The 27529-nt window shown below is 34.9% G+C and overlaps 1 protein-coding gene and 1 pseudogene across 9 annotated transcripts in view; one reads left to right on the top strand and one right to left on the bottom strand.

Moving 5' to 3' along the window:
* RSRC1 (arginine and serine rich coiled-coil 1) overlaps window positions 1–27529 on the top strand; it is a 443687-nt gene that overhangs the window by 163201 nt on the left and 252957 nt on the right. The window lies entirely within an intron of this gene.
* Window positions 12428–13159, bottom strand: LOC101148150 (large ribosomal subunit protein eL15-like; annotated as a pseudogene).

The following is a 27529-nucleotide window of genomic DNA, read 5'->3' on the forward strand; positions in this document are numbered from 1 at the left end:
ATTGAGTTTTGAATATGAAACACGATTACATTTCTAGTATAAAACTCTACTTGGTCATGATATATTATTCTCTTTATATATTGTTGCATTTGCTTTGCTAATATTATGTTTAGAATTTTTGCTTCTGTTTTTATTTAGAACATTGTTTTGCAGTCTTATTTTCTTATAATTCCTTGGTCTGTGTTTGGTGACAGGGTAATGCTGGCCCAAAGAATGAGTTGGGAAATATTTCCTTTTCAGTTTTTTGGAAAAGTGTGTAGAGAATTTGTATTATTTGATTATTAAATGTTTGGTACAACTTAGGCATGAAGCCATTTGGGCCTGGATTTTTCTTTGTGGAAAGGTTTTTAGCTACAAATCCACTTTCTTCAGTAGATTAGTTGCTACTCAGTTTCTTATCAAATTGCTTACAAAAGTTTTTCTTGAGTGAGTTTTGATAGTTTGTGTCTTTCCAGGAGTTGGTTCATGTTACCTAAGGTGCTGAATTTATAAACATAAAGCTGTTTAGGATGTTCTCTTTTTATACTTTTAGCATCTGTAGAGTCTACACCGATGTCACTTCTTTTATTTCTTATATTAGTAATTTGTTGTTACTGCTTTTTTCTCATTAGTTTGGCTAGAAATTTGTCAGTTTTATTGATGTGCTTAAAGAACCAGCTTTTGTTTTCATCGATTTTTCTCTGTAATGTTTCTGCATTCTATTTCATTGCTTTCCACTTTGAACTGTTTTATTTTTCTTTTTACTGCTTACTTTGGGTTTAATTCTCCTCTTCTTCTAGTTTCTTAAGGTATAAGCTGAAACCTTGATTTCCAACCTTTCAGCTTTTCTCATGTAGGCGTTTAGTATTATACATGTATTTCTTTAGCAGCATCCCACAAATTCTGATATTCTGTTTTTGTTTCATTGAATTTAAATAATGTCTAATTTTCCTTTGATTTGTTCTTTCTCCATGGGTTATTTAGAAGCATGGCATATAGTTTCCAAATTTTGGAAGAGTTTCTAGATATCTTTTTGTAACCTATTTCTAATTTGCTTTCATTGTGCCAAAAAGCATACTTTGTATAACTCGAATCCTTTTAAATGTATTTAGACTTCTTTTATGGCTCAGAATAGCTCTATTTTGATGAATGGTTTGAATAAGTTTTGTATTCTGCTGTTCTTATGTGGACTGTTCTCTAAGTGTCAATTGGGTCACACAGGTTGATGGTGAAGTTCACATCTACTATGTCCTTTCTGATTATCCACTTGTTCTATCAAATATTGAGAGAATATTGGAAATCGCCAACCATTATACTGGATTTGTCTGGATAGTTTTTCAATCCTATGAACGTTCTTAAGCTTTGTTCTGAGATGCAGCTAAGTTCCTTGGAAACAGTTTTGTGCCCTTAAGTCTTGCTTTTATGATTTGTTTGGTGGGTGTCGAGTAGTGCTCAATGTAGTGCTAACCATTCCCCACAACTGAGGAATGAACGTCCTGGGTATTTTAACCTATGCCTTATGAGTTATGAGTTTTTCCTGTCTGGCTTGTTGGAATGGGCACTATTTCTCACTTTGTATGACCACCAGGCAGTAATCTCCAATTCTTTGAAATTGTGTTTTCTTTTGCCTTTACAGGCATGCGCTAATTAGTACTTTGCTGACTATTTGAAGATTGCCCTGATCTGTCTCTGTGCTGCTCTCTGGTCTGCCGTACACACTCTGTCTTGTGAACTCTTAACTGCCTTGGTCTGCCTGGACTGCCAGCTCTGACTCTGCAAATCCAGGAGTTTGCCAAGCTCTACTTGAGTTCTCCTCTGTTGCACTGGGACCTGTAATTACAGGCCTTCATACTTTGTTTCTTAACTGTCAGTAGTTACTATTTTTTGTTGCCTAATTTCCAGGGTCTTGCACAACATTAAAAAATACATTTTGGAATTTTTTTCTTTTTGTTGCTGGTTTTGGTTGTTCCAGGCAGAAGTGTAAATGTGTTCTGTTTACTTATCTTGAACCAAATCTTTTGCCCATTTAAAATTTTACTCCAGGCCAGGTACAGTGGCTCATGCCTGTAATCCCAGCACTTTCGGAGGCCGAGGTGGGTGGATCACCTGAGGTCGGGAGTTTGAGACCAGCCTGGCCAAGATGGTGAACCTCTGTCTCTACTAAAAATACAAAAATTAGCTGGGCGTGGTAACGGGCACCTGTAATCCCAGCTACTCAGGAAGCTGAGACAGGAGAATTGCTTGAAACCGGGAGGCAGAGGTTACAGTGAGCTGAGATCATGCCATTGCTCTCTAGCCTGGGTGACAACAGTGAAACTTAGTCTCAAAAAAAAAAAAAATTTTTACTCCAATCTTAAATATGCTTTTTGAGGAACAAAAGCTATGACATTTTTTCCACCATTTGTAAGCTAACAATTTAAAAAGCTATTACTTTTGATAAATTGCAACTTATCAGCTTTTTTCATTCTTAATGTTTGCTAAAAACTTTGTCTACCTCAAGGTCATGAAGACTTTCTTCTAGTAGTTTCATAGGATTAGTTTCTATATTTATGTCTGTGATCATTTTGACTTATGATGTGAGGTAGGGATGATTTTTTTTGTCATATACAGATGCCATTTATTTCAGTGCCACCTTTAAAACACTTTGCCATTTTGATTGAATTCCCACTGAAGCCTTGATAATTTAGCAAAAATAAATTTCCTATATATATGGATCCTTTTCCGGTCTTTGCATTCTGTTTTATTTGTCTATATATCTCTTATTTCATCCATACCAACAGTATAGTACAGTATGATTCTTATGCTATGAAGCAGTTGATTTTTAAAGGTGGTTTATCAAAATTAATAGTGTTTGTTCTTGGAAAAACACAGAATCTTATTGTTTCTCTGTAGCCCATTTGTTTTCTTTTTCATCATTTTTTCTCTTTAATTTTTTCCCTTACTCTCTACTCATTTTAGGTTTACTTTGATCTTTTTATAGCTACTTAAGGAGGAAACTTGATTATTAATGTAGATCTCTTTTTCTAGTAAAGACATTTAAGGCTATAAATTTTCTGTAAGCACTACTTTTAATCATTATATATTTTGAGCTTATGTAGATTTTTTATTGTTGATGAATTTTAATTTTATTCTGTTGTATTCAGAAAGTATGCTTTGTAAGACAGTCTTTTGAAATATATTTATTTATTTTAGTGTTCTACATTTGGTTTACTTGAAAAGAGTGAGTTTCTTGGCGGTTGTTGGGTGTAGTTTATACTTTTTATCATTACATTTTAATTTTTTTATTGGTTTTAAAGCTGTATCACCTTGTTTTATTTTTAGTTGTTCCTCTACAAATTACACCTTAAACTTAACTTGTTAAAATGCATCTTTAGTTTATTTCATTCTACTTAAACTTATCCCATTATATTTATCCTAAGCAAAAGTGTCTTCATTTCACCTTCTTTTTTTTCCCCCTTTTTGATACAGGGTTTCACTCCTGTTGCCCAGGCTGGAGTGCAATGGTATGATCTCAGCTCCTCCAAGATCATATGATCTGCAGCCTCCGCCTCCTGGGCTCAAATGATTCTCCTGCCTCAGCGTCCTGAGTAGCTGAGACTACAGGAACACACCATTGTACCCAGCTAAAATACAAAAAATGTATTTTTTGTAGAGACAGTGTTTCGCTGTGTTGCGCAGGCTGGTCTCAAACCCCTGAGCTCAAGTGATCCATCTGCCTTGGCCTCCCAAAGTACTGGGATTACAGACATGAGACAGCATGCCTGGCCTATTTTACCTTCAGTTTTGAATGATAGATTTTACTATCATTCAAATATGGATGTATTATTGATTGACAATTTTTTTCTTTCCTGATCACTTTGAATTGGTTGTTCCAATGTCTTCTGGCTTTCATAGTTTCTGAGGAAAAGTTAGCTGTAATCTTATAATTGTTCCAGTATATACTGCATCTTTGTTCTCTGGCCTCTTTCCAGGTTTTCTTTTTATCATTGGCTTTCAGAAGTTTGACTATCATGCGTGAGAGTGATTTTTGTTCATGTTTAGCCAAACTGAAAAGCTCACTTTTCAGTGAGCTTTTTGTCTGTGTAAATAAGTGTTTTCCCCCAAATTTGAGAACTTTTATGCTATTATTTCTTCAGATATTCTGTTTGTTCATTTGTTCTTTTTCTCTTGGTGGACCTTACACATATGTTGGACTACTTGCTATTGTCCTCCAGATCTCTTGAGGTCCTCTTCATTTAAAAAATTTTTTTTTCTTGTACTCCAAATTGAGTAACTTATGGTGGTCTTTCTTTAAGTTCACTGATTTTATTTTTCTGTTTTCTTTGTTGAGCCCATTTCATGAATTTTTTTAATATTTTGCTTTTACCTTTAGAATTTTCTTTTTGAAAAAATATAGTTTCCATATCTCTGATGAGATTTCCCATCCATTCATTGACACTATTTTTCCTTCAATATTTAAACAATTTATAATAGCTGCCAATAAATATTTATGTGATAAAACTAATATCTGGTTCACTAATAGTTTTGATTTACTCTTTTCTTATGCTGTTTGTTTCCGTATCTATTTTTTTTTTTTTTTTTTTTTGGCTTAAAAAAACATTATAGCCACTCTGGATTCAGCTGTGTTCTCCTGGGGATTATTGTTTTGTTTTATTTTTGTACTTTTCTCACCTGAAACTATAAAGATCCTCTTCCTTCCTATAGGTACTGTCTAATATTTCTGTACTGTTAGGACTTCCCATTGTTACATTTTTAGACTGGCTCTGTGGCATAGTCTTTTCTGTTTCTATGTAATTTTATTGTCAGCTAAGAATTTAAGTAGAGATAGAGCTCACTCTGTCTGTTTTGCTTCTGTGGTTGATTGCTTCATTTTCAGCTGCTCTGCCAGCTTTACAGTGTGTCCTCAGATACTTCAAGTTCATTCTTCTTCACCTTTCTACCGCCAGAGATGCACATATTTGGTTAATACACTTAATTTAAAAAGCATCAAAGGTATATTTCTCTCTAATCTCTGGCTACTTTTTTGCTGGATTCCCTGAAAATTTCCCCTGAGTATGTGTAATTTAGCTGTTAGTCAAGGGTTTTGACTTAATTTATATTCAGATTTGGATCATACTGTTTCTGTGGTTCTCTTCGTGCCTGCATTTCCGTTTTACATTTTTTCTTTTCTTTTAGCCCTGAACTCTGATTCTGGAACCTTGAACCCAAAGGCTGGGGTCTTCTACTATTGTGTTTCTGCAGCCATAGCCATAGGAGTGCCCCAACACCAGAAAATAATAAAACAATAAATATAACAGTAACTCTTCACTTCCAAGTGAGATTTTTGTGATTAGACTATTTGTGGCGGCTTTTTGGATTCTGTTTGGTGTCCATAAATACATTTTTTACCATGTTACTTAGTTATTATAATTGTTTTCTGTCAGCAGTTTTGTTCTGCCACTCCTTCACTATTAGTCTTAATTTTAATTTTAAGTTACATTAAAACAAAACTTTTAAAGATACTGTGACTTGAGATAATTTTTATACTAAAGTTTAAATTTATATCTCTATTGCAGATCATTTATAAATGCATAGAATTCTTGAACACTTTTATTAATCATAGTAGACTTTCTCTGTTATCTTCAACATTGAAAATATATTATTTGAGGTATTTACCTTTCATTGAAAATACATAATTATATGAGACTGTCATCTCCCCATAACCAGTTTGAAAAAGGTTATAACCTTAAAGTTTTGCTACTTAAGTAGGCAGCAAATAAAGGATATTGTTTTGATTTTTATTTCTTAAATATCATTAAGGTTGAGAATCTTTTTATAGAATAATAGATCATTTATTTTTTTTCTTGCTGAATTGCCAGTTAATTTCCAGTTTTAATTATTCTGTTGTTCACCTTTTTAAATACTACTTTGGTTTTTAGGACCTCTTCATAAATATGGGCATTCATTTCAGATATGTTTAAAATATCCAAGTATGTGCCTAAATGATATTTACAAAATTATTTCATTCGTTTACTTCATTTAAATTTTTGTGGTAAGCCTAATGTTAGTTTATGGTGTATGATATATGAGAATCTTCTTGAAGTTTTATCATATTCTCAAATTTTGAAGGCATTTTAAATATTTCATTCCTACATGCTAATTAAGTTTATCTCCCTTCTGCCTTACTCATTTGATGATGAAGTTTATTTTCCCCACTACCATGCTTTTAGTATTTTCAGAAAACAGATTTTTTTTTTTTTTTTTTTTTTGAGTCAGGGTCTTGCTCTATCACCAGGCTGAAGTGCAGTGGCACAATCTCAGCTTACTGCAACCTCTGCCTCCCGGGTTGAAGTGATTCTCCTGCCTCAGCCTCCCGAGTAGCTGGGACTACAGGCATGTGCCACCACGCCCAGCTAATTTTTGTATTTTTAGTAGAGACAGGGTTTCACCATGTTGGCCAGGATGGTCTTGATCTCTTGACCTCGTGATCTGCCTGCCTTGGCCTCCCAAAGTGCTGGGATTATAGGTGCCTGGCCCAGAAAACAGATTTCTTATTTTACCTGTTCTTAAGGAGTTATTCCGTTTTTTTTTCTTTTGATATCTTGAAGATATCAGAACAAGAACAACAAGAAAACATTTCTTGGCTTCTAATGTAATTTATGAAGAACTTGTTTTAACTGAAGAAATTGAAAGCAAATATTTACTATGTTAGTAGATATCCCTGTAAGTTAGAAGCTGTATTTCTGTAGACAGAAGATTTTGTTTCCTGGTATCAGTGTGAGTAATGGATAGGAGCAACTGCATACATAATTCAAGACACCAGGTTGCTTGTTGGAACCCGCTTGTGACTCTTGGTAAAGCTTTTGTCCAAGGCTTGTGCTATTCCTCAAACACTCTTCATTGCTGTTCCAATGGTTGATGTGTAGGAGATCCATCATACTCCCTGCTGCCTTTGCTGCTGTGTTTGCTTAAAGCTAACCCCAGGGATCTAATAAGGGAAGGAGGCTGCAGCAGGGCAGCTTGAAGTTGAAAGATCAAACATTTCTACCTCCCGAGTTAACCATGATCTTGGAACCCAACAAAGGATAGGGTACCCCAATGATAGGGTGACTTTAGTGTCCTCACCCTGTATGGGGACTGATTCACAATACTAAGCTCTAATGGAATTGCGCTGTGCCAGTAGCTTTGTGTTTGTAGGGTTCTTTAGGAATTTGTAATGTCACAGATTGGTTTTACACATTGTTGTCATGTATTTCAATTGTAATTTATTGAGCATACCATAATATGCTCACTCTTTACTGGTGTGTTAACATGTTTGGTACTAAGGGTTTAAAATTTGGAATAATAAGGTTTCCTTAACATTATTGTCGTTTTATAATATCATGCAAGCTTTTTAGAAAGTTAATAGATTTAAGCATGGCATTTATGTTGGAAGTTTCCTGGTTTTCTGCTATAGCTTAAATTTTATAAGGACTTTAAAATATACAGATTCATTATAATTTATTCACAATGACAAAGTTTAGGTTACTAATAAAAAATTTAAATATTAGTGATCAAGTCTATCTGATAATGTAAAACTTTCTGAACTATTTTCCTGTACATTTTTTTCTCCATCTTTTTACAATTTATTTTAAGAATAGGGATAATTTTTACCTTTTAGAGGATAAATGATTAGTCATACTGGAACTTGAAAGAATTGGGTGAACTTAGGCTGCTTCAGAAAGACTTCTCCCTTTTATAAAAGGATTATCTCCATGTCATATTGAATTCATGAAATCATCTGAATTTTAAAATTTAAGTGTGTAGCCTTTGTAGTTGTAAACATGAATGTTCTAACTTCTTAAAGCTTTTGGATACAAAATACACTAATTTTTTTGAAGTAATGATTTTAGAAGGACTTTAAGTCCTTCATAGGACATTTGTACTATGAGTTTTAAAAATCCACATTTTCCTCTAATAAGGGATTATAAAAGGATTAAAAGTCTTGGCTGGAGATTATGATTTACATAGGCATTATATAGCAATATTATTTCCTGAATTGAGGGAGTAGGTGGGGAAAGATTAATTGTTGTTATTGTTAAATAGACTTGAATAATAAGTTGTGATTCATACACAGATGGTTCTTATAAATTTAGACTGATGTTGGATGGATTTGATGGATATAGGCCTGCATGAGCAGTCAGAGTAGAGATTTTAATATTCTTTTACTCTCATAGACTATAGTTTAAAGATGGCCTAATTGTCTATTACTAGTAGATGCATGTAAGTCTTTGCACTCTATATTTTTTTGTATGAAGCAAAAATATATTTGTTTTTTTAATATATAGTTTCAATATTTTTGCAAAAATAATTATATAGCTATCTTACCTACATTTGTTTGTAAAATTAAGTTACATCATGAAATAGTAAAAACTTTTATAATGCTTTTTGATAAATGCATTATAAAGATAACATCTAGCTAAAATTCATTTTCATTGAACTAGGAATAATTTGGAAAGGTATTTTAACCTTTTTAGGTGTACAAGTCATTATGAACACAACAAGAATTAAATATGAAATTTTAAGCACCTGCATTTCACCCAGAATATCTTGAGTAATCTAAGAAAGTGACATGAGTTACCATGAGATAAGGAGGAGATTGGTTAATATTAGTCTTTTGAATATAATAGCATTGTATTTGCATATAATCATTTTAATAATTTTTGTTTAACGTGCATTGATAATTTAAAACATGAAACTGCTTTTGCACTTTTCTCATATGCCAATTTGTTGTTTTTTTTTTCTAACGGATTAAGGGCCTAAAGGAATAGAGGAAGTGAATGGACACTGATGTTTCAAAATATCTCATTTTGCCTAAAAGCAAGTACCGGCAGATAAATGCCCATAAAGGGATTTCTTTCTTAAGCCCCGTGGATTTTTTCCCCGCACAACTTTTTGTGTGAGTTAGAAATGAAAACCATTCATCTAGTGCCCCAAAGAACGGCCTTATTGAATGGAATAACAGTGTAATGTACCATTGAAGGCAGGATTGAAAGTGATTATCTTGTTAACTCTTGACAGTTACCGCCAGCTTGAAATGGAACCGGCAGGCTTGATTTGCAAATGAATTAGAGCTTTTTCATTTTGTGCCAGGATCATCTTTTTATATTCTGATATGACAGATGCTATGTTCCAGGCTTTTGTTTTTCTTCCGATTTATACTTGCAAATAAAAAACAAAAGATTATTATAGTCATTTTATTTGCATCTTTTCTTTTGGAGTTTATTCTTTGTGTAGAAGTTTTTAATCTTATGTTTTTCAAAAAAATTTTTAATACTAGCATTGTTTTTTCCAGAATTAAATTTGATTAATTTAAGTACAGTAGTAACTGGGGGAAAAGGAAGATTATATGGGCTTTCAATAAATAGAAAATAGTTGCAAACAGAATATTGTAGTTAGTAAAAACTGAAACTTTTGGCTAAATTTAATAGCTTTTATTTCCCTTGATAACTATTGATGTAAATTCAAACTCTGGAGATGTTTGAAGAACAGTACAAGAAACTCCCATATACCCTTTACATAGATTTATCAGTTATTTACATTTTCTACCCATCTATTTTATTATCCTTTCTTCCCTCTCCTCCTCCAACTGTTATAAATGTGTTTTTTCTGAACTAAAGGAGAATATATTGGAAACATTGTTCCCCTTTACTAAAAAATGGTATATATAAGAATAAAGGCATTGTCTTATATAACTATGAGTACTAGCTTTTGAGAGGTTAAAAAAAAGAACCTGTTTTTGTGTTTTTTATCTTCTGATATTAGTGGAAATTAATTTGCAGGTTTTAATCCCCTCTGTCATTATGCTTCTGTTTATATTCAAGAATCATCATCTCAATGACGTATGGCAATTTCAATGCATTGTTAATGTATAACTTATAAACCTGGAACTTCGTTTTATTAGTTCAGATAGTTTTTATTATTGGAGGGTTAATATAGTTAAAACTTGCATATTCCATTTAGTATTAAATGTTCAAGGTAGTAAACATACCTGGCCCTAGTCTAAGTCACACACATTTTCCATTCATAAAGGTCTTTACACATACATATACACACACAGATTCATCTTCTTGTGGAAATAAATTAAATATCTTTTATTTGTTATTTATGGATTCAAAATGTAAGGTCCTGTAAGTCTGTTTTCTTTTTTCCTTGTAAACAGTCATATTTTCTTCTGTTGTATAAATCTTAATAAAATATGGAACTCACGGATAAATTATCCCCCATTTTATCGCAATGGCTTTTCAGTATGAATGTTAGCACTGAGGCCTATTTCCTGTAATACGAAGTCTAGCCATTCAGAACATGTATTATATTGATATGATATACTGAGAACCTTTATGAAAATGTCAGTGTGTTTATAAGATCTGATTAATTGGATTGGTAAGCATCCCCATACTGAATAAGTATTACCCTAAGTCTACTTTCTTTGAGTTAAAACATGATGATAATCTTGGAGGGAAAATATGTAGAACCAGTTGAGAAGTAAGCAGGGACATTTCTTAATATTCAATCTTTGGATTCCATTCATTCTCTCTCCCTCTGTCTTTCTCTCACTCTTACTCTCACTCTCTCAGGCTCTCTTTCTCATGGTGGTTGTTTGAGTCATGTTTGCTAACTGTATCTTTGTGAAATGTATAGTTGTTGTTTTTACAGTGTAACACTACACAGATTTAAGTGTTAAAAATTTTATCATAAACATGGTAATGACCCTATAAAATAACTTAAAATTGAAACATTCGGAGTGCTTCCTCAGTGTTGCCCATTTGGAAACTGAAGCCATTTGGCATTTTTTATGTATTTTAAGAATTCTGTTTATGTATTCTTTAATAGATAAAGAGTATCCATATAATGAATGAGATTTAAAGAGTGTTTTTAATGTTTAGAAATATGAATTTTAGGGGTATGCTGAAGTGCTGAGAACATGTTTGGGATTTCATATAACCTGTTCTATAAAAATTCAATGCCTGTAAAACTGATTATTCCACATTATGCTAAATTATCTTTAATTAATGAAGAAAAAGCCATTTTCTCCAGTGTACTGGAATGTTTCTTTCTGATTTTGCCAAGGTTAGTCTTTTTTTTTTTTTTTTTTTTTTTTAGTTTAATAGACATTTATTCCTTTAGTTGAACAACCTCTACACAATCAAAATGTATGACTTAGGATCTTTTCTTTTTTTAAGAAGAAATTTAGGTCTCAAGAACTTTTATGAACTTGCTATGAGTACTTTCTGGAAATCAATTAACTAAGCCTTTTGAAACCCCTAGAGAAGATAGGAGAAAATCGGTTCAGAGAAGCAAGCATTTAAATTAAGTCAGCAAAGTCAGAATTGAGAATTGGACAATTCCTTGTCTACATTTCCTTTACACTCAAATTCACCCTGGAAAACAGTAGCCTAGTCTCCTGGAAGACGTGATGGAAACAAATGCAATGTGGTGGTATACTTTGACTGAAAGTGGACGCACAAGTGATGGCCCAACTTTGTGGAATGGTAAGGATTTTTAGGGTAGTTTGGCCAGGAACAAGAGAAATAACTGCAGAAAACACATATGGTTGGAAACCATGCACTTGTATGACTTTTTCTATAGCCAATGGGAATACACACAGTGGGTAACCCAAGATGTTTTTAAAACTGAATAGACTAAGAATAATGTACTTACAGTCAACTACTCCCCAGCCCCCCGCAGTGTGACTGAAGGGTTTCATAATGATCACAAATTAGTGTTATTGTTACACATTTTAAGATTGACTTCTAAGCTCACACTTGAAAGATATTTATCTAATGGCCACTGGCTCACCAGCTTCCCACCCTAGCATATTGATTGCTAGCTTACCAACCTTAAGGCTAATAATTTTATCTAACATTCAGTTTCAAAACATACCAGTGTTAATACCACTGCCACTAACCATTGAATGCCATGAAGCCATGGCACTGAACCAGGAGCTTTCACCTTTTATGTGAACTTAAAATGGTACTGTGGAGACAGAGGCAGTTTTCCTCAGGCTAACCCAGATTTGTCCCCATAATTTTCTAAATATAATCATGACATAGTTAAGATGTCCTCCTCCCACCCTACAATTTTTAAAGCAAAGCCCAATTTAAAAAGTCTGTACCTGCCAAACTGAAAAACCCAGCTACTTGAAAGTAACCCAGCAGAGCATTGCCATCATCCCAGTAAAGCTGCAGGTTTCATCACATGCACCAGACAAATCTACAGAGCTAGTTTCAGTACTCCTCTTTTAAAGAATTTATTTTAAACCTATTATACTACACAGTATGTTTTATATACTGACATATAATTCCCTAATAAGATAAAGCAAAGACAAAAAAGTTTATCTTATTAGAAACAAGATACACCATCACTTATTGTCTTCAAACATTATTGCACTTTAACTTTCTTAATTTGATATTCATGAAATAATCTGCAGACTAGTTTTAACAGACAAGTAACACCTGTAAGCAGACATGACTGCCCTAAATAGTTTATTAGGTATGAATTTTACAAACTTTACCTATATTAGTGGTAACGGTGGAGCTGGAGAGTATTGCACCTTCTCCAAGCTGCCTGGCGAGAACCACTAATCGTGTGGTGGAACTTATGGCCCTTTCAAAGGCCACGGCTCTTTTGGCCTGCAGATGTGAGCCCACACATTTCCCTGTGCTTGTGGACTGGTTCGGTGATCCATGGGTATCAGGATTTCTTCTGGTAGTATTATGGAATGGATCAATGAGGATAGCCTCAAAAAATTTCTATGTGGAATCTTCACCAACCCAGTAAGAATTCAGGACTCTTAGAGCCCCACAGTGGCGTCCAGCTCACTCCTCTGCAACAGACTGAAGCTGTGAGCAAACTTTAGCTGGTTAACACCATGATGGACAGGCTTGCCATATGTTGCACCCTTAGGAACTGGGCGTTTTCGGCCACCATGGCGAATACGAATCCTATATATAATGTAACCTTTCTTGGCCTTGCAGCCCAGTCTGCGCAATTTATCAGGCCAGATGGGGTGGGGAGCCCTGTGGAGAGCAGAGAGCTGGTGGTACTGCCAGCAGCAGACCCTCAGAAGAAAGCGCATGATGACATCAGGCTGCTTTCTCCATAGCTCCTGGATGTACTTGTATGCACCCATCTTGGCTTACTTGATGGCTGCCGCCAGACAGAAAGGCGCCAAGGTTAGCCTTTAGATAGAATAATTAACATTTGTCTTTTTTCATGTTACCCCTCTTTTCTCAAACTCTCAGTTTGTAAAGAGTTGAATTGATGTTGTGGAAGACAAAATTTGTCTCCTTCAGTATTTGTCTTATTGGTCCTATACTTTATTTATTTTTTTAAATAATCATTTTCTTTAGTTTTTCGACCAGTATTTTTATTACCTAAAATTAATACAATATTACCTTTTTTGATAGCAGACTAAAAGCAGATGGAAGAAGTTGATGATGTTCTCAACTTTTAGATTTAGCTCTCCTTGTATTTTGTTGCATGTTATTTCTTAACTTATATCTGTCATTTGGATTTTGAAATGCTATTAATATTTATCTTAGTGATTGTCATGCAAATATCAAAATGAGAAGAATACAACACATCTCTTTTTGCCTCTGGCTTCCTATCCCCCCATTTCCTAAAGTCAAAATAACCTCATATGGATATATAGTTTGAACACAATTAGAATTTAAATGATTTAGACCAGAGATCAGTAAACTTTTTCAGCAAAGGGCTAAACAGTATATATATATTTAGTTTTTGTGGGCTAAGAGGCAAAATTGAAGGTATCCTGTAAACATAAATCTATAATAAGAGAGAAAATATATGTCCACAGTTTTTGGACAAAATTCAAAGTATAATAATTATTGAGCACAACTTTGTGTAATTAAAATGCATGAATTTAAAAAATGGAATTCCTTTTGGGGAGCTAGCACTTTACTTGATTAGGGTTCTAAATTAATGTTCCTTGTTATCAGAATTGATTACAAACATTTATCTTTTAATGCTGATCTGTAATGAGATTTTAAACATTTCATCTTTGAAAACGTCTTCACACAGATAGGTATTGCCAAATTTGATTGCAATCTATGATCATATTCATTGCTTGAAAGGCATTTATAAAATTCTGTTAGATTCTTTTCTTGATTTTTGTCTTTTAGTTATTATATTGCAGATTAATCACTTCCAATTGAAGTAGAAGCTCCTCAATTGTGCAGTTAAGTGGATTTGTGAATATGGAAATTTTCTTTACACTTGCATTAAAGGCAGAAAAATACTGCTGGAACTGTAATTTGAGGTCAAAAGCATACTCCTTGAAATGTGTGTTGGAATGAATATCTTCTTTTAACTTTGACAGCATGGGAAGTATATAAAGCAGTTTGACATTACTTTGTGATTCAAGCAACATCAGTTGTTACTGAAATGGCTTTACTGTTGGATGAATTTTGCATATAAGCACCATTTTGCCTTGTAATTTTAGGTTGAGCTCATTAAAATTTATTTTTATTTATTTATTTTTTGTTTTAGAGACAGCATCTCACTCTGTGGCCAGGCTTATATGCTGTGGCAGGATCATGGCTCACTGCAGCCTTTGGAATTCTTGGACTGAAGCAATCCTCTCACTCAGCCCCCACCTAGTAGTTAGGATTATAGGCATGACCCCCTGTGCCCAACTAAGGAGCATTTTTATGTCTACTGCTGAAGCTAAAAGTGGTTTAGGACAAAAGTGGTTGAGGGGGTTCTTCTCAGTCAGAAAAATTTCAGTATTGATCCCTAATGTGAAACATCACAATTAGACTTTACCACTGTTAAGACATCAAACTGCTGCCATGTGTTGGAATAATCAGGATATTCAGCATCTGTATCTGTCAAAAAAATCATACAACCAACAACGGACAAGTCCACAAGAGCAAGTGAGGTTCACTGTTGACACTTCTGATTGAATACCACATTTTACATTCAGATATTTTTACAAAGTTTTTGCTGATGAATAATGCAGGGAATAACTGTAGGCTTTAAATTTTCACAGACTTACATTTTCACAAGCTTTGTAGATTTGTCCAACTAAGCCTCTTTCCGCTCTCTGTTGTTAACTACCATGATATATAACACATCTTAGCAGATTCCACATCAGGTTGTACTGAATGAGTGTTTTCTCAATTTTGTTGAAAATATTCTCATGTTCTACACATGATTTTCATGGAGGCCGATTCTTAAGTCATTCCACACTCAGCACTGACTCCTCAAATAAACAACTGAGCAGTATCTCTGACATCTGTGGACTCGAAGAACCAAGCAAAACCGCTTGGACTCATTTGCCTTATCTCTTCACTGGACATGTTGATGATATTTCCTGTGTCTTCAACAGTTTGAACAACTGTTCTTGCTCAAAGTCTAATAGTTTTTAAGCAAGTTTATTTTCTCTGGACACATTTCTTTGACTGCACTCAAACACTAATTAAGTCATCTTTGGTAAATGGCTTTCATTGATTGGTTGACAAATACAACACTCAGAAACTCATTTTTATTTTTTTATTTTTGTGAAGAAATTCTGCTGTGATGAGATATTCCATTTTAAATGTTCTATTTTTTTGGACTATTGCTTTCCTGTGAGTTGGAAATACTATAAAGAGTGTTCAGCCAAGTATATACTGTTTTTAAAAATCAACATATATGCTATTTTTCCAGCACAGCTGTAGTGCCATTGTATAATAAGCACAATGAATTGCCATTTAATTTGATAAAATAGTCCACACTTCACTGCGCCTTGAAAATGACAGTTGAAGGCTCCTTTTCTATTCTTTTCTCATTTTGATATGATTCTTATACACTGGTATTAAAAATTAAATGTCACATTACAGCAATTCATAAGGCCCTTGAAACTGCGTCTAGTTATGCTATGTTACTGTGATTTTTTTTGTTCCTTGAGCAGCAATGCAACCTAATGAGAGTGCCATCCGTGATTTCTGTTGCAACGCCTCAGCTATTGTTAATCACATTAAAGCAGCCATAGAAATACATAAAAGAATGGGTGTGGCTGTTTCCCAACAAAACTTTATATAGTGACACTAAAATATCAATTTCAGTAATTTTCATGTGTCAGGAAATGTTATTCTTTTGATTTTTTCCCAGACATTTAAGAATGTAAAAACTGTTTTAACTCATGTTCTGTACAAAAACAGGAAATAGGCTGGATTTGGCCTATGGGCCGTAGTTTGCTGATCCCTGATTTGTACTTTCGGCTTAATAGAATAAGCTAGCGCACTTTTAAATTCTCCATTGGCCTTTAAGTATTACTAATAAAAATTAGGTGAAAACTATCCATAAATTGAATATAGGTTATTTTTTATTTTATGCAGGCAGATATAAAACCATTTATTGTGAGAAAGTAATTCCTAGAAGAATCTTCATTTGTACTGTCACTTTATGTGAACTAGAATAAAACAAAAGTCTTTCTTATATGCAGTGGTATTTCAAGCCTCTAGGACTTCCCCCATGCCACTTCCTCTTTCCTAGATGTAACTTGTGCTTATTGAGCTTAGATTCTATTAGGAAGGATTGCAAGTAAATAAATAAACATAGATTATGTGGAACTATTGGGTAGCTTATGTAATCAGTGGGACTCTGGGAAACAAGGTTGTGAAAACTGACAGGAAAAGAAGACTGGTCAGCTGGTGTTACTGCCTGTGTATACCATGGTATCAGTATAGGTAGTATGCAGGCACTGACCACCACCGCCTCTGACATTGCTGCCACTGGACTTAAGCTCTGTTGCCACTATCACAGAGAATAATCTTTTTATTCTTGTCTTTCATTAACTCTTTATTCAAATTTCCTAGTATAATTCATGTCATCCTATATTTGGAATACTTTGGATTCAAAGCTCACCGAATTTGGAATGGTATTCAGATTCTGGGTAGCTTAAGAAGCATAACAAATACACCCAAGAAGAAGGCTATAGCGAGCGAGCATGACAGTGGAATAAAATGAGAGAAGAATTCCTTGAGCAATTCTTGTTTTCCTTTGATTCTATCTTATATGTCCCTGTATTAACTTCTGAAATATTTTTCATGTCACATATTTACTAATTAATTAAACTATTAGTAACTGATGATTAGGTACTAATTATATATTTGTGCGTTTGTTTTTATACCTGTCTTTAAGCTCCACATGACCTAGTATATGTTGTTCATAATTGTATCCATAATTCCTATCACAGAATCTGGCCCAGAGATAGTACTCAGTAATAGTTGTTGAATGAATAAATGTTTATGTGTGTGTGTGGTGGGGGGCAAATCATGATGGCTATGATGAAAAGGAATTGAAGGGTTTTGAGCTCAAGAATGAAGTGATTCCTTTTTTTTTTTTTTGAGATGGAGTCTTGCTCTATTTCCCAGGCTGGAGTGCAGTGGCGTGATCTCGGCTCACTGCAACCTCTGCCTCCTGGATTCAAGCAATTCTCCTGCCTCAGCCTCCTGAGTAGCTGGGACTACAGGTGCATGCCACCACGCCCTGCCAATTTTTTGTATTTTAGTAGAGACGGGGTTTCACCCTTTTGCCCAGGCTGGTTGCGAACTCCTGAGCTCAGGCAATCCACCCACCTTGGCCTCCCAAAGTGCTGGGATTACAGGCATGAGCCACCGCACCTGGCCCAAAGTGATTCATTTTTATAAGATTAGACTGGCTGTTTTGCAATAGGTGGATGAGAGTGAAACAATGGCAGAAGTGGTTAAAATAGCTATGACAGAATTAAGAAAGACTAGGTTGGAGATCATGGCAATTGAATTAGGATGGTGGCAGTTGATATAAATATAGATAGTTTTTGTGATTACTTAAGAGGTAGAATCAATACGACTGACTGATAGATTGTATTTGTAGGGGGAAAAAGAAGAAAGTAAAGTGGTTGATTCCCAGGTTTTTGGCTTGAGCAGAAGGATGAATGATAAGATCCTTTTCTGAAGTAGGAAATACTGAAAAGGATCAGTTTTGAAGGAGGAACTCAAGAATTTCGTTTTGGATCTATTGAGCATAAGCTTTTTTTTTTTTTTTTTTTTTTTTTAGGATATCCAAATAGAGATGTCAAATAGACAACAGGGTAAATGAATCTGGAGCTTATGAATGATATACATTTTTCACACATGTACGTATAGATTGCTATTAATGCTGTGTGTGAGGGTGAGATGGATTAAGAAGAAATTATAGCACAAGACTAGGGCCCAGGACTGATCCTTGGGGAGCTCTTACCTTTGGTGGCTAGAGAGAAGAGCATGGAACTACAAGAGACTTGAAGAGCCATTTTTTTGAGAAAATGTAGAAAACCTGAACGATATAATATTATAGAAGACAAGTGAGGAAAGGCTATGAAGTATTGAAGATTAATTCAGCATGGGCTTATCAACATGAATATGAATGTTAGACAGTATCAAATGGTTCTAAGAATTGTATAAAGAGAAAGATGATAAAGTAGACTTTGGATTTGGTGACATGGGGGAACCACTGATGACTTTAGCCAAGAGTAATTTTTGGATGTAGTGGGAGGTAGGAAAGGGGAGATAGAGTATGTGTATAGTTCTCTCTTTCAAAAAGTCGAACTGAAAGGAACCCTATGAGTAACATGGTAGCTGAGGAAACTGGTTCCAGGCCAAAATTCTATGTGTGACCAATCAGACATACCCATTGGCAATTACAGAGTTTTGCCTGGCAGGCCTCATGGAAGAAAGCTGCCCTCCTCATACTGGTACACATACTTGGTACACAGCCAGTGCTTTGCAGTTTTCTGGAGGGAGATGCAGCCATACCCACCTCCCCACCCCCAGCCCTATCTGTGCTTATCAAAGAGCTTCATGTGGTAACAAAGCAGATTTACCTAAGCAAATAATTAAGTTGGGAAATGGATATATACATAGAAACCACATAAAATAATTACTGACAATCAAGTGCCAGACTATTGGGAGTTTTCTGTAAGAGCAATGCATTTGACCTTGGTATCCACAGATTTAATATTCTGTCTATTCAAAGTGATGTGGCCTGTTTTATGTGACAATTTGTAACTTTCGTGTGGCATGACTTAAAGCCTATGTTCTGAGAGGATGCTGTGAAGGAGTCATGTAACTTAGCCAATGAATAAAGCCTACTAACTGCTCAGCACTGTATCTCACAGTGGCTTTGTTTTTTCTGATGTTAATGTATTGAACAATCCTCATCAAAGGTCTGTGTAGTAATGGTGATGTTGACAATAATTAGTAATATTTGCTAAATGCAGTATGCTGAGCACTTTACATGCATTATTGCATTTTCAACTTGGGACATTTGCAAAGATCTTAGCGCTTACCCATTAAATGTCAGGAAGGACTGTAAGTTTAGAGATTAAGAAATTGTTATGAACATAGTCATGGTGGGAGTTTAATTGGTTCTTGTACAATAAATATAAGAATTTGCAGATTTTGAGAAGAAGAGAATCTTGTTTTAGGTAGATGAATGGATGAGCAAAATTATGGAGGTGATAATGAACTGGTTTGAGAAGAGTTACATATTGGCAGAAAATTGTTAGCCAGGTAAGGTAGATTATAAAGCCGGCAATGACATGAACTTGGGATATGAAGACATTGATATTAGGGAGAAGGTATTGGAGGACTTTTGGTGGTTAGTGATAGGAGCCAAAACTAACATAGACAAAGTGGGGATACATTATTAAAGAGTTCACCATTTCTGTTTGCCTCGTGCATTGCAAACATAACTGTGTTCATTATCTCTATTTCACATTCTCCATCTCTAAATTGAATTCATCTGTAGCTTGGATAATCACATACCAAAATTAGGAAGAGTCTATTTGTATTAAATTACGTAGATGGTATAGGGGTGGACAAAAATGTAGACAAGGTTTTTACAGTGAACACTAGAGGTAAAATCATGTACATAAATAATTTATGATTATAGACAACAGGAAAAATGTAAGCTGAATGTAGACCCAGAATAATATACTACTCAATAAAGCTGCTGTGAGGATTTTTTTAAAAATACTTTTTAAATTGGACTAATAATTTTTGTCATGGAAGACACTTTAGAAAACATATAAACAATTAGAATGAACAAAAAGGTACTCATAATCCCACTGTCAAATACTGTTTACTTTTTAGTTTATATCTTTTTAGATAAATGCACATATACCACACTGTACACATGGATGTATAAAACTTACCCTCTTACATTTTGTAACATGATTTAAAAAAAAAAAACTTACTATAGCACAAGACCATTTCGTGAAAATACGTAACTATGTCACAATTTTTAATGGTGATATCGTTTTCTGTTGTATGGTTATTATATTTTATTTGACAGTTTGCCATTATTGGGCATTTAGTTCTCAGTTTTTTTGTATTAAATACAATGGAGTGATTAATATTTTGTGAATGTGTCATTGGGATAAACTTAAGAGAAGTAGACTGTGAGGCAAAGGCTTTACGTGTATTATTGAGAATGTTGATACGTTCTCCCAATTGCCCTCCAGAAAACCTGTGTTATTTTCTGCTTCCACTGGCAGTGCATGAGGATACCTGATTCTCAGCACCTTTGCCAACAATGGAAACGTTATCATTTGTTTTCTCTTTTTTTATTATTATTATTATACTTTAAGTTTTAGGGTACATGTGCACAATGTGCAGGTTAGTTACGTATGTATACATGTGCCATGCTGGTGTGCTGCACCCATTAACTCCTCATTTAGCATTAGGTATATCTCCTAATGCTATCCCTCCCCACTCCCCCCACCCCACAACAGTCCCCAGAGTGTGATGTTCCCCTTCCTGTGTCCATGTGTTCTCATTGTTCAATTCCCACCTATGAGTGAGAATATGTGGTGTTTGGTTTTTTCTCCTTGCGATAGTTTACTGAGAATGATGATTTCCAGTTTCATCCATGTCCCTACAAAGGACATGAACTCATCATTTTTTATGGCTGCATAGTATTCCATGGTGTATATGTGCCACATTTTCTTAATCCAGTCTATCATTGTTGGACAGTTGGATTGGTTCCAAGTCTTTGCTATTGTGAATAGTGCCGCAATAAACATACGTGTGCATGTGTCTTTATAGCAGCATGATTTATAGTCCTTTGGGTATATACCCAGTAATGGGATGGCTGGGTCAAATGGTATTTCTAGTTCTAGATCCCTGAGGAATCGCCACACTGACTTCCACAATGGTTGAACTAGTTTACAGTCCCACCAACAGTGTAAAAGTGTTCCTATTTCTCCACATCCTCTCCAGCACCTGTTGTTTCCTGACTTTTTAATGATTGCCATTCTAACTGGTGTGAGATGGTATCTCATTGTGGTTTTGATTTGCATTTCTCTGATGGCCAGTGATGATGAGCATTTTTTCATGTGTGTTTTGGCTGCATAAATGTCTTCTTTTGAGAAGTGTCTGTTCATGTCCTTTGCCCACTTTTTGATGGGGTTGTTTGTTTTTTTCTTGTGAATTTGTTCGAGTTCATTGTAGATTCTGGATATTAGCCCTTTGTCAGATGAGTAGGTTGCGAAAATTTTCTCCCATTTTGTAGGTTGCCTGTTCACTCTGATGGTAGTTTCTTTTGCTGTGCAGAAGCTCTTGAGTTTAATTAGATCCCATTTGTCAATTTTGGCTTTTGTTTCCATTGCTTTTGGTGTTTTAGACATGAAGTGCTTGCCCATGCCTATGTCCTGAATGGTATTGCCTAGGTTTTCTTCTAGGGTTTTTATGGTTTTAGGTCTAATGTTTAAGTCTTTAATCCATCTTGAATTAATTTTTGTATAAGGTATAAGGAAGGGATCCAGTTTCAGCTTTCTACATATGGCTAGCCAGTTTTCCCAGCACCATTTATTAAATAGGGAATCCTTTCCCCATTGCTTGTTTTTCTCAGGTTTGTCAAAGATCAGATAGTTGTAGATATGCGGCATTATTTCTGAGGCCTCTGTTCTGTTCCATTGATCTATATCTCTGTTTTGGTACCAGTACCATGCTGTTTTGGTTACTGTAGCCTTGTAGTATAGTTTGAAGTCAGGTAGTGTGATGCCTCCAGCTTTGTTCTTTTGGCTCAGGATTGACTTGGCAATGTGGGCTCTTTTTTGGTTCCATATGAACTTTAAAGTAGTTTTTTCCAATTCTGTGAAGAAAGTCATTGGTAGCTTGATGGGGATGGCATTGAATCTGTAAATGACCTTGGGCAGTATGGCCATTTTCACGATATTGATTCTTCCTACCCATGAGCATGGAGTGTTCTTTCATTTGTTTGTATCCTCTTTTATTTCATCGAGCAGTGGTTTGTAGTTCTCTTTGAAGAGGTCCTTCACATCCCTTGTAAGTTGGATTCCTAGGTATTTTATTCTCTTTGAAGCAATTTGTGAATGGGAGTTCACTCATGATTTTGCTCTCTGTTTGTCTGTTATTGGTGTATAAGAATGCTTGTGATTTTTGTACATTGATTTTGTATCCTGAGACTTTGCTGAAGTTGCTTATCAGCTTAAGGAGATTTTGGGCTGAGACAGTGGGGTTTTCTAGATATACAATCATGTCATCTGCAAACAGGGACAATTTGACTTCCTCTTTTCCTAATTGAATACTCTTTATTTCCCTCTCCTGCCCAATTGCCCTGGCCAGAACTTCCAACACTATGTTGAATAGGAGTGGTGTTTTCACCTTTGCTTGTTTGCTGGGTGAAAAATGGCATTTCCTTTTATCTTATAGATCTTTACTGTGCACTATAAAATTTTCCTGTTTAAATGTGTTAGCTATTTGTACAGTATTTGTTTTGTGAATATTGTAAGAATTGAATGAGAGTGCGAGTGTAAATGACCAGGTTCAGCTAGTGTTTATTTTTGCTTAAATCCTCATCGCTTTGCTGCCTCCTCCCTAATCATGTTTCCAATTAAGGAGTAAAGGAATGTTGTAAAATCTTGTTTTATTCTTGAGGTTATTGTTTTTTAGAGTTGACAGTAATAAATTCTCCCTTGACTAAAGTTTGGGAATTTAATTCAAGTTTCTAGCTGAGCGGTATAGTGTGATCTACTGAATCTCTCTGATCCTCATTTATCTCATCTATGAAATAGGTATAATAATTACATCTCTTTATGATAAAATCATAAGTGTTAAATGAGCAGATTATGTAAAGCACTTGTTACCGTGCCTGGCAAACTCTGTTCAGTATTTCCTCACAGGTGGAATCTCTGAGAAGGTCAGTTCACTTAGACAAATACTATGAAAATTTAAGTGCTGGGAAGTGCAAAGAGGTCTTTAGGAAATGGCAAATCTTTTGACTTGAGCAAGAATCTTGAATTCTAGGCTGAGGAGTTTGATTCATTAAACAGGGAAAGACTTCACTATTATTTCCTAGCACTATTAGATGCTTACCTGATTAAAATTACACCTTAGTTTTCGGTTTCCTGTTGAGTTAAATAGGAGAACAGAAGTTAAACAGAACAAAAACGGAAGGAAGAGAAAATCATAAAAAGACTTTAATAATTGAAAACTTGGATAATCAGTTTCTGAGTTATTCAAACTTTGCTGTTTTCAGGAAAAATATACACATGTTGCACTTTTCGCTCCGTCACCCAGGCTGGAGTGCAGTGGCACGATCTCAGCTCACTGCAACCTCTGCCTCCTCGGTTCAAGTGATTCTCCTGCCTCAGCCTTCCGAGTAGCTGGGACTACAGGTGCGTGCCACCACACCCGGCCAATTTTTTGTATTTTTAGTAGAGACGGGGTTTCACTGTGTTAGCCAGGATGGTCTCCATCTCCTGACCTCGTGATCCACCTGTCTCAGCCTCCCAAAGTGTTGGGATTACAGGCGTGAGCCACTGCGCCTAGCCTTTCCCTCAGTTTTAACAGCTAAAGACTTAATAGGATATATTTATGACCTTCTATTTGGGATTGTTGACTGTGTTACATATGGGAATATATTGCTTTTATGAAATTATTGGGATATAATTTTATAGTAGAATTTTTGGAAGTAGAAATTGTATTTTAAAATTACATTTAGATTATTTATAATTGTAATGTGAATTTAATTGACATTTAAATATTTGTATTTATATAGAAGTAATAGAATGCATGAATTTATTTATGATTAAATAGTGGAGATGAAATATACTAGGTTTATTTCTGCTTATAAAAATTATTTAACCCCAGTTCTCCAAGTGAAATAAACATTACATAAAATTATCAATGATTTTTAAATCTAATGATTATTCTTTTCTTATACCCCAGTTTTATTTATAAGGATAAATCAGAAAGAACCTAAATGTCCAAAAATAAGGGATAAGTTAGCTTATTGTTCATCTGTATGCAGGATAGTATGCAAACATTAAAATATTATATGCAAGTATATTATTGACACCCGGAAGCTATTTACAATATATAATAGTGAAAAAATTTAAGCTATATAACAAGTCAACCATGGTCCCATTTTTATAAGAAAAATAATTGTATTTGTGTTTATTCATAAGAATTTCTGGAGGAAAAAACAAGGACATATTGAAGCTATTATCTTTGGCTAGTGGAATTTCAGGTGACTTTTATTTTTTCTTCATTAGAACCAGATGTGATTTTGAATTTTTCTACAATAAGCATTTATTATTTGCTGGGTCACTTGTAGCCCATATGGCAACTTTCTGCATATTATACAAGATGTCCCTTTTTCCTGTGGATGCATACCAGGATATACTGTTTGGCCGGGGCATATAGCTTTTAGCTTCCACTTGCCCCCTTGATTTTTTTGTTTTTTCGTAATGAACAACATGCACAACTGTATGTGATGGACCTAAAAACTTACATTATAAAAATTATTTTAAATTAATTAAAGTTGTATGACCTTTTAATACATCTTCTCTGGGCAGGGTACTCTCCATACTTGAACACTGCCAGGTCATGCTGGACCTTTGAGCTCACTCTTCGCGCCTCCTCTTCTACGTACTCAGTCTACCCAAATACAATGAATCCTTCAGGATCTAGCTAAAATTACCCTTCTCTTTGAAATCTTTTTCAACCACTCTAACACATCTGGTCATTTTTCCTTTTTATGAACTTTCCTTGAACAAGGTCAAGAGCATGGGTTGAAGTGGGGGGTGATGGTGAATAGCTTGCATCTCACCTGCTAACTCCAAACAACTGGCCATGACTCCTTACTAAAATGTGTTGAGTTGCACCTGGCCTCAGTTGGAAAGAGAGTTGTCATTGATTATGAATGTTTGTCCTGCGTGTGGGAAGTACCAGATAGGTAGCATGTATCACATGCCCTTTCCCTGCCTGGATTGGACATTAACTATTTTATATACCATCTTCCCCCGGTATCTGTGGGATATTGATTCCAGGACCTACTGCACATACCAAAGTCTATGGATTCTTAAGTCCCTCATATAAAATGGCATAGTATTTGTCTATAATTAATGTATTATATCTAGATTGCTTATAATACCTATTACAACTTAAATGTTATGTGAGTGGTTGTTATACTGTATTGTTTAGGGAATAATGTCAAGAATAAAAAATCTGCGCATGTTCAATACAGATGCACGTTCCCCGCCGCCCCCTCCCCAAATATTTTTGATCTGTGGTTGGTTGACTTCATTGTTGTGGATTCACAGATGGGGAGGACTGACTGTACTAGCCTTGGTTTGACAACACAGTTTTTAACATCTAAGGCATAGATACCATATTTTTTCTTGCTTTTTTTCTGTTGATGATGTTTATGTTGTTATTGTTTTTATTATTCCCTCAGAATTTATCGTAGAGCTAAGGGAGCTCAGCAAATAACATTTCTATTGTACTTCTTTCACCTTGACATTTCAAGTCTGTTTCTGCTATAATTTCTCTTGTGTCTAAAAGACCTCTTTTATCGGTTCTTTTACATCAGATCTACTGATGACAAAATTTTAGTTTTCCTCTGTTTGCAACTGTTATCTAGAGCATGACTTCAGAAATATTGAAATCTCTTCTCTTTCCCCTGTAGACCCTTTCTGTGAACTCTGTTTACTTGACTGGTTTTAAGTGGCATAACTGATCCATACCAGCTTAAGTGTTCAGCTTCCCATTGGAATAAGCCAAGTGTGTATCATAAGTCCTTGGCTGTTTAATATATTTAATTTGAACTTGTCCCGACATAGTGGATGCTCACTAATATTTGTCTATAAAACTAAAGGATCTTAAAAAGAAAAGAAAACACTTAAATTTTGTTACTATGGTAGACTTACCTGTGCAAATGATTTATAAGTTCTAGAGCTTTATTTATTACCGATAATAATCAGTCAGATCAAAACTACTTGTAAAATGCAAACATCTGAAAACCATCATTCTGAACTATAGTAACATAAGAATATTCATTTAGAGCCACTAATTTGCAAGGTGTTCGCCAATCAAGAGAAAAGTACTAAGAATTCTAACCAAACCTGAGAAGCAGAAACTGAGAATTTCAGGAAGATCTTTGTAGATCAGAGTACTGACATTAAGCATTTTTTAAAATTGAGTTAAAATACAAAAATAGAAATTATTTTTGCTTGCTTTTCCCAACACTGTACTTTCTTGCAAATAGAACATAAGAATGTCCTTATATCAGGATATCTGTAGTGTTCTATTGGATACTAGCCAAAATTTATCTATCTTTCTATCTTTCTATCTATCCATCCATCCATCCATCCATCCATCCAAGATTTGATGTTTGAAAATGAGACTGACTTTCATTTATAGGTATTACAGTTGAAATGGATTTCAAGGCAATTAAGAAAGCTGAAAATTATATGAAGATTTTTTTTTATTTTGAAAGTGAAGTGCAGTCAGTTGGTCCATTATTAGGCTGTTGTATTGAACCAGTATTTACTGAGTGACTTCTATATTATATGCTGATTATCTTGTTAATCTGATTTTGAATGTAAGGCGAGAAAAATTTGAGAAATATATAACTGAACAAAGACCATTAGTAAATAGTAGAGCTGAAATTAGAACTCAGCTTTTTTTGTTGTGTTTTGTTTTGTTTTGAGACGGAGTCTTGCTCTGTCGCCCAGGCTGGAGTGCAGTGGCGCGATTTCGGCTCACTGCAAGCTCCGCCTCCCGGGTTCATGCCATTCTCCTGCCTCAGCCTCCCGAGTAGCTGGGACTACAGGCGCCCGCCACCACGCCCGGCTAATTTTTTGTATTTTTTTTTAGTAGAGATGGGGTTTCACAGTGTTAGCCAGGATGGTCTCGATTTCCTGACCTCGTGATCCGCCCACCTCGGCCTCCCAAAGTGCTGGGATTGCAGGCGTGAGCCACCGCGCCTGGCAGAACTCAGCTTTTTCTTAGATTTATATTTTGCCAAAATTTATTCATCAATAACATTTGATACATAACAAAATCTAATACATGTAAAAATGTTTTCATTATTGTTTGAGATGGAAAATATAGATATGTAATTATGTAGTCAGGCTTTTATAAGCATTCAGTGACATCATGTAAAAATCCAACTCCTGTAGATTTTACTTTATGAAAGAAAAAAATACAAAATTAACTATGATCTTAGCTCTTATATCCATAGAAAACTGCAGCAT

This window comes from Gorilla gorilla, chromosome 2 (genome assembly GCF_029281585.2).
Source record: "Gorilla gorilla gorilla isolate KB3781 chromosome 2, NHGRI_mGorGor1-v2.1_pri, whole genome shotgun sequence".
Taxonomy (NCBI): domain Eukaryota; kingdom Metazoa; phylum Chordata; class Mammalia; order Primates; family Hominidae; genus Gorilla; species Gorilla gorilla.